This window comes from Amphimedon queenslandica, unplaced genomic scaffold, assembly GCF_000090795.2.
Source record: "Amphimedon queenslandica unplaced genomic scaffold, v1.1 AMPQUscaffold_12636, whole genome shotgun sequence".
NCBI classification, from domain to species: domain Eukaryota; kingdom Metazoa; phylum Porifera; class Demospongiae; order Haplosclerida; family Niphatidae; genus Amphimedon; species Amphimedon queenslandica.
This window is the reverse complement of record NW_003547128.1, coordinates 16,339-25,582: the sequence shown is the minus strand read 5'-3', so window position 1 is coordinate 25,582 and position 9,244 is coordinate 16,339. Positions and strand designations below refer to the sequence as shown.

General features: G+C 36.1%; 1 long non-coding RNA gene across 2 annotated transcripts in view; it reads right to left on the bottom strand.

Annotated features, from left to right (window-relative positions):
• LOC109587259 (uncharacterized) overlaps positions 1–8,994 on the bottom strand; it is a 10,379-nt gene extending 1,385 nt beyond the window's left edge. Inside the window, exons 1-3 of one of the 2 annotated variants that reach the window (XR_002187498.1) lie at positions 8,844–8,994; positions 8,503–8,572; positions 925–1,031 (exon numbers count right to left, since the gene is read on the bottom strand). This is a non-coding gene — a long non-coding RNA (uncharacterized LOC109587259). Of the gene's footprint in view, positions 1–924; positions 1,032–8,502; positions 8,573–8,843 lie in introns of those variants that run through there. The other variant, XR_002187499.1, reaches the window with a different exon arrangement.
• Positions 8,995–9,244: the final 250 nt, after the last annotated feature.

Below are 9,244 nucleotides of genomic sequence, written 5' to 3'. Positions count from 1 at the left end.
ATACATGTACTTATGTTGCGTAGAAAGTTTGAGCTGATTCCAATCAAAATTGGATTTTTTCACAAATTTTTTAAAGTTTCTCTGAAATTGAGTCAAAGTCCCTGTACTATAGTACAGGGGGTTCGGTCAAATTTTGCCAAAAATGAAAAGGTGAGAATTCTCCATTTTTATAACATTTTCTGATGCATATGCATGTACTTATGTTGCATAGAAAGTTTGAACTAAATCCACTCAAATTTGGATTTTTTACAAATTTTTTAAGTTGCCAAAAATTGGGCCAAAGTCCCTGTACTATTAGTAACACGGTAGCATTACTAAGTAGGATTCACCCCACTTGAAAATGGTTGCCCTGACTTTTCCAGCCTTGCTATACCGGAAAACAAGCTCCTGAAGTTCGTTCCTGTAAAGTATCAAAATTGAATTTATTAGTATTTTAAACTGATACACAATTCCATTGCAGTACTTACTGTACACAATGTATAATCAAATAACATTATACCGTATAGCAGGAAATTTTGGAGGGAGTAAAATTTATCAAGTTGCTTAATCTTGGTGATTGGCGGATTTTAATTTGGCAAATTTGTAGCCACGTGCCATTGAGCATGCGCATAATGGCTCAAAATGGCGAATTTTTATTTTGGAGAATGGCTGTCAAAACGCCAATTTGCCAAATTTAATTCTCTCCAAAATTTCCCGCTATACGGTAGCGATTAAACCATAAGCATCATTTACAATGTATCGAGTACATTAAATGTGAAAGCACAATCAAGTATGCATGTAACATGTACCATGGTACGCCTTTTAAAACTGCAGCTAGCACTACAGTAGACTATAGTAATGCTTACATACTGAGGTAAATAGGCCAATGCCCACTGCCAAACTGTGATAATGAACACTCCCTAGATATGGGACAAACAAGGACAAACAAGATCATGAATTATATAGCAATAGATAAGCTATAGACTGCATAGACTATAATACTGAGGTAAATAGGCCAATGCCCACTGCCAAACTGTGATAATGAACACTCCCTAGATATGGGACAAACAAGATCATGAATTATATAGCTATAGATAAGCTATAGACTGCATAGACTATAATACTGAGGTAAATAGGCCAATGCCCACTGCCAAACTGTGATAATGAAGACTCCCTAGATATGGGACAAACAAGATCATGAATTATATAGCAATAGATAAGCTATAGACTGCATAGACTATACTAGTACAGTACAGGCTGTATAATGTGCATGGTTAACTTAACTACAATAACTCTTTAACATTTTATGAGTAGCACTGAAGAGTGGCGTTCCCAAGTAGCTAACCAATCAAACCTTGTCTGCTACTGACTGTCAGGCTTCATCCACTCCTCCTCCTTCTCTCAGTGATGGCTCAACGTACAGTGTACATTGCACTCCAGTGTCTATTTGGAGCCATTTTCCCACTCTTTATAGTAGTGCCAATGATAGTGGCAGGGAAGCTAAGAGGCTTTGCCAAACTAGTGAGGACAATGTTCCCATACATTAAGAGAAATGGTATGAACACTGTCATGTTTGGATTTATAATCAGTGATAAGTACATGGTAGTCCTTTTCATCATCATGCTCATTAATGTCTACTTCACCATGGCTATATTCTTTATAAACGTTTTCATCAAACAATCAAACGCCTATAACCCGTTTGAGGACTTTGACTGCTTTTACACAAACGGAGACGAAATTAATCCAGAAACAATTGAAGAAGCATTTGAGCTGAGAAGCAGTAACAGAATCATTGAGTGTTATGCATGGCAGTTGAACATAGCAGGGGCTGTAGGACAAGCAACAGCTACTCTGCTCTTCTCCTGGGCCGTGGTATCAGTGGTCACTTGGATTATGCTAAAAGCATACGAGAAGATGCTAAATAAAGAAAATGAGTTACTTTTAAAACAGAAAATTCGTCTAATTGCGCTTCAAGGATGTGTTTACCTAATACCTATTGGTTTGGGTATTTTAATTTCACTCCTGAAATCCTATAACATAATATCTACATTCAGTTTTTGTGAGGCACTAGGATTCTTTTTCATATTGCTTGTGTCTAGCATCGTGTGCTGGTGCTGTATAGAGATAGAACCACAAAAAATTGACGCAATCATTGAAAACTTAGTAAACAACAATATTCCCACGGAAGATGAAACTGACAAGGAAAAGGCAAAGGAGCTAATAGAAAAAGTTGCGACCCAAGAGTTTAACAAGGCGGTGGCAAGTAAAGTTGCTGGATACTTAGAGAATGAAGATATCAATGAAATAGCCAGTACTGCCTTTGATAAAGTGATACGTCAAGTTAAAAACGAGAATGAAGAGCAACAAGGAGATTCATTAACAGAGGGCAATCAGGGAAATGAGACCAATTAATATTAAGACATAAAAAAACGCTGCTGTAGTTAGAATACATTTTGTCTTTTATGTTCAAATAAAATAAAATTAGTTATGCTAACTAAACTCATAATATTATGAGTGAATGTGATAAATCATCAACTCATACACAAAGCATATAAATGGTCGCTAGTATACATGTACATGTACACACACCAAAATTCACTAAACAAAAAGGAGGGTAGGAGCAACACTCCCACACAATTAATTAAAAGGCATGCACTGCATATATTAATATTAATTGGAACTAAAAATAGATTTTTAAACCACACCTGTTTAAATTTTAACTCCTTATGCACCACAAAAAAAGAAAATGGATGTTTCTGTTATAGTTATTCATACTTCTGTAACAAGCAGTTACTATCTTCCAAAATTAGCTTACAGTCAATCATCAATGAAACAGAAATGATTCTTTAATTTACTTGCTATGAAAATACAATGTATTTGACACAAAGCTTCACTACATATACATGTAGGCAATAGCAAGAACTAATTACATGTACTTTCAGAAAGCAAACACCTTTATTAGGCATAAGGTAGCATTCAAAAACAATAATGTATGTTTATCATGTTTATATAAAAGAAACAGGTGTACATGATTTAACAATACATTCTAAGCTCATTCACAATCACAAAAACACAGTACTAGCACTACTATACTGTTGAAAGTTATGATTATAAGGGAAGCATGAGTACACAGTGTTATTGCTAATGTTAATGAACTGGATCAAAGAATGGACTATGCAAAAATAGTTTTTTAACATAGTGAATAATTCATGATACTAATGCATTGCAGCCCCAAAAATGGGCTATATAATCCCCATTGCCAAACTGTGATAACGAACACTCCCTAGATATGGGACAAACAAGATCATGAATTAGCTATTGGAAGCCATTGAGACACTACAGAGGAACTACATACCATGCACTGTATTAACCAGCTACCCAGTACTTGTATACACTGTACAATGTACTACTGGCTATAGACTATATGCTGAGAGACATCAAGGGAGATTGATTCATATAAGGAAGAGATTGTTAATGAAAAAGGAGAGAAGCTTAGAGACATTAATGATGAATTCTATAATAAGTCACAGTCATAAAATGTGTGGACTATAATAATGAACAATACATAGTAATGTACATGTACATGCATTAGGATTAAGTATGGAAACATTGTGTGTGTGTGTGTACATACATGCATGTGAGATCGACAAACACATATACATGTACATGTACACATAAGGATCTACATGTACATTTACAAAAAAAAGAGAATGAGAGAGATGAAAAGGGAGAAGAGAGTAAGAGACAGTTACAGTATACAGTGTACATATGATCCACTTATTATTAATATCCTAATGAGTATACATACACATAATGTACATGTACATGTACATATGCCCTTTTCATCGATTGGCTTCCGGTTGGACCTCCTCTCCACTTTCCGTCAGCTTATAAAGCACTTCAGGGACATCGCCCCTCATAACGCAGCCATCGGCACAAAAAGGACAATGGTATAACAAGATACCTTGATTGTGACTATAGAGCAAGCACAGACTCAAAACTACCTCCGATCTCTTTCTCTAACAGTACTACAGTGACAATACCAATGACAACAAGAGAAGGATACATAGCAGCTCAGAGTGTACTGGGACTAGTAGGCCCACTTATAGTAGTAGTTGGAATGTTTATAGCTGGGATGTGTCTCAAACCAAGTCCAGATAAGCTAGTGAGGATTATGTTCCCTTACATCAATAGACACGGGACTCAGACTGTCATGTTTGGATATGTAATCGGCAGGGTATATATTATATTCCTTTTCGTCATCATACTCGTAAACATTTACTTCACAATGGCTATATTCTTTGCACACGTCGTGATAGTTCGATCTGAAACGTACAACCCGTTTGGCGGGTTTGACTGCTTTGATGAAAATAGAAATGAAGTCAATTCCACAACAATGAGAGAAGCATTTGAGCTGAGAAGAAGTAACAGGACCATTGAGTGTTATGCATGGCAGCTGAACATGGCCGGAGCTGTAGGACAAGCAACAGGAACTCTTCTCTTCTCCTGGGCTGTGGTATCTGTGGTCACTTGGATTATTCTGAAAACGCACAAAAAGATTTCAAGGAGCAAATATAAGAAATATAAAGACCGCATACTAGGAGTCATCCAATTTGGAATATACATGATACCAGCGTCAATGACAGCAGGTACTGCAGTACTGAGATCTGTAAGATTCATATCGCTACTAAGTTATTTAGAGTTGCTTGCCTTCTGTATAATACTATGGGCGTCCACTATGGTACTTCATTGCTTCTTGTCAGAAGAACTGGACACCATTGAGGACCTGATTGATAAAGGGGTAAGAGACAGAGTTGATAGTGAACTGAGTAGTGGCTCAAATGAAGGAGTTGGTGAAATGATAACAAGAAAAGATATAACAACAACATATAAAGAGAACATAAAGAAACTGATAGGAAAAATGGCAGAAGTTGAATGCCAGAAAGCAGTGACTAACAAAATAGCTGTATATCTTGAGGAAGATTTGGAAACAGTTACAACTGAAGCATTTTCTAGAGTTAGACAAGGGATAATAAAAGAAACTGAAAGACCAGTTGAAGGGACCCAAAATGATATCAATGATGTACAACAAATAGAGCTAGTTGTACATTTAAATGGTGACACTGGAGAACAGGCAGGCAATGAAGAAGAAGAAGAAGAAGAAGAAAATGGAGAAATCCCTACAGTTATGTCAACGGAAGTTTAAAAATAAAAAAAAATTATAACTATAAAGAGTAACAAACTTTAATAGATAGATGTATTAATATTTGATTCGTATTTGCGTAAAAATGAAGGAATCAGTGAAGGAAGAGCAGTACCAATCATGCATGCAATGTACATGTACATATAAAGATGGACTCCTGACATAAATGAACCTACATGTACACTGATTAACTAAAGCAGTAAACAAGTTAGGAAATAGAAACCCTTAAGCCCAACATCCACTATGGCAACTTTGTTGAAAGCAACTTTGTGGTTACTTTGATGTATGTCAACTTTGTTGCCAAAAGTAGAACAGTGTTCTACTTTTGGCAAAAAATTTCTGTTGATTTCAACAAAGTTGCCTAGTGGATGTTAGGTTTTATGTACTCTTGATCATACACACAGTTACTTCCTCAAATTCCCTCAAGCAACTATTAATACATGTACATGTACACACACTACATATACATTGATGAACATGTATATACACATATAATGTGCATGTAATACAAAGTATAGTAACATTAGTAATAATAATCATAAGAGTAGGAGGAACCAGTCTGTATAAACTGAAACTCCCTCAAATTACAAGAAAAACCAACCATCCATTAGGGCTAATGTACCATACAATGTACTGAAGACACCATTACCATTATAAGTGTAAATGTACATGTATGTATGTACATGTACTTACATTGTCATTTCTAATAAAATATTGTACAGTATAGGATTGAGGATTCATTATACATTGTAGTTACTGATTTACTGAGGGCAAGAGAGTAAGAGAGAGAGAGAGGGGGGAAAGAGAAAAAGAGAGAGAGAGAGAGAGAGAGAGAGAGAAATAAAAAGAGAGAGAGAAATGACAAGACTCAAGGAAAAAGGAACATGAAGTCAGTACAGTTGCTACACACAACCAGTAGATGTATATGTACACATTAGGAACATGTAATCCATTCAATATGTACATGTATGTCACACGTCTAACAAGCCCCCTCCCCTCATATGCAAACCGATCATGATGGTATATCTCCGGATACCAATGGGAGGGTCATAAGTTAGTTTGAGAGGCTTCGTAGTGACACAATAGATTTAAAGGGGCTCGTCTAACAGCTAAAACCACTAGAGAGGTTTCTGTGAGCCAACGTTGCTATTTAGTTCTTGTACTAGCATGGAGAGGAGCACGTTAAGCACTCAAAGGAGCAGAAGATCACCATCACCACCACCAGGACCAGGACCAGGACCAGGACCACTACCTATTATAGGATTAGGTATTATCATTGTGGTCGGGATTGCTTTACTTAAATATGGCTTATCTGGTTAAGTAAAAGACATAAAACACTTTACATCAACATTTTTATATTAAAGCTAGTGAGTATGTGTACATTGTAATGAATTCTTGAGTTTAGGCCTTTTAAAATTTTTGTAACTCTGTAACTAATAATATATGCACAAAACACATTAGATGAGGTGCTAAGTACATACAACATTTAGTAAAAGTACATGTATTTACAATAAATTGAAATAAAGAAGAAAGTGAGCGCAAGAGTGCATTGAAAACAATGTCACTAATTATTTATTCATGTCAACGCGTCGGAAGGATCAACAAATGAATATCGACATAGAACCTATCAACAAGAGGGGGAGGGGAAGGAATGTGCTGACGAGAGGTTTTATAGCGTCACTGTTTTGCTACGTTGCAAGCTGACTAGGCATAAACAATAAGAAACAACACATTGAGTCCTTCGTCTTCTTGTTACTTGCTGGATCCTTATCATATCTACAAAGATGAGTGATGAAGCTGCTTGCTGTCTGTGCCTTGTTATTACTGGTGCTGTGATCATTTTTATAGTGGGGATTATCCTCCTTATATTGGGGCTAACAGGAAACTTATGATCACTTTAAGAATGGCTTGTGACTCTGGAACTATAACAAGGATAAGGAATGAATAAGGAGAGTAAGAGAATGTGGTACTAACTTAACTTCAATACATGAGCATTACACACACAATCAAAAATATTGCTAAATATAGTATTAATTGTCTCACTCCTTCAACATTAATTTTGACACTTGTGAATGCTGCATTATTGTTTCTACTGTTCATTTTATACTAAAGTTACTTAAATAATGTCAAATACAACAACTTTTCCAGGAGCGTAGGTTACTTGGCTAGTAGGAACATAATAGTATGAAGTACATTTATACTATGCTATACTGTAATATTACAATACATGAATCTACATCGGACCGTATCACGGGAGACAAGAGGAGGAGGAGCGATATGATAATATAATAGGGAGGAGACTAGGAACGATAAGAATCAGTAAGCAAGTCCTCCGTCTTCTAGTTACTAGCTCGCCCTTATTATCAAGAATGGGTAAATGTACGAAACTCTTTCTTGGACCAAATGAAGATTGCACAAGTTGTGATGGCCCTTGTGTCTGTGTTTGGATGGCTATCATTGGTGCGCTCATTGCAATTATAACAGGGGTTATCCTTCTTGGGCTAGGATTTACTGGCAATTTGTGATCAAGGGAACCAGCTGGGACAAGGACAAGGATAATGGGAGTAAGGCAACTCACATCGAGTGAAGCACATTCTATTGTTTAACTTAGTTTTTAAAATACCGTATTGCCACTAAGAACTATCAATTATTACATTAACAAATAAATATTACAATACTTGTGTATTAAACTAATCTCATTTCTTTATTGTACACTGTGTGTTAATAAATATTTTTCAATGTAAACAAATTTGCCAGAAGCATCTGCTGTGTACATAAAGAGCTGACAGTGAGAGGTATACACTCAAGAATACAATAACACATCATTACACATCTAATATGATTCACATATTTATCATAAAAAGATACTGCCTATTGGGGATGAAGTTATGGATGGGCAAGCACTTAATTTCTATACCCAATACAGAATGAACAACATTTAATACTGTGAGGAATCAATCAGTGTTAATAGCCTAAGTTAGTTTACTGTCCAGCTAACATTACTAGAGGCTGTTAGGCCACAGGATAAAGAACATTTCTACTACAGCTATAACATGTGTTACTGCTATAGGCTATGGGAATGTTTAGAGAAATATTTATAAGTCAGTGGTGATCACACATAAGTACATGTACATGTATGTGCACATACCAGGCAGTACATGAAACAGTACATGTACATGTATAGTAAAGTATTGGGCAAACTGATTATCAGTTAATGGATGAGCCATATAAGTGCAAGAGGAATTTAATGCATATTATTATTATTATTGTAATTAATCTAATTGTGATAATATTAATTAATTAATATTAAAATGGCTTACAATTTCCACTAGTGAGAAGACAGACGCCTAAAAGTTAATGAGCTGATTGACCTGAACTACTGAACCATACCTTGGAGTGAGGGGGAGAGAGAGGGGGGAGAGAAGGAAAACACAAATAAGAGAAAAACAATTACTCTAAAACCACACCCTAATGTACATGTATGTGTAAACAAATATATCAAAGGTAATTAATGATAGTATATCAATCAATCAATTGTACACATACAAAACTCACTAGCCACAACAAATAACATTACAATAATTATCAATGTAAAACTCAATATATAAAGTGATCAGTGACAGTAGTTGTATATCAATAGACAGTATCTCTTTAGACTCACTAGTCATTCATCATCTTAAGAACAGAGACTGGTGAAGTGAATGACCATCCAATCCATGGAACTTTTCCCGCATTCTTTGATAATTTGATTCTTCTTGTTCTTGAAGATTTTTAGAAACAATTAATTAGGGGGAAAGTGGGTGTGACGGTATTTGACCCACGTGTAACAACGTGGGTGCCATAAGTAGGTGTGGTGTGGTCAACATTTTTTGATTTCATGGCTAGGATTTCTATTCTATGTCATTTTGCATGAGATTTAGCTAAAGTCAGTGAGTCAGAGGCGTATTTAGGGGGGGGGGGCTGAGGGGGCTTGAGCACCCCCCTGGCCCCCTCATGGCTGGGCTCAGAAAAAATTACTCAAATCCTGGACTCTTGCATCACTACCAAGCCTCCTAACAAAGT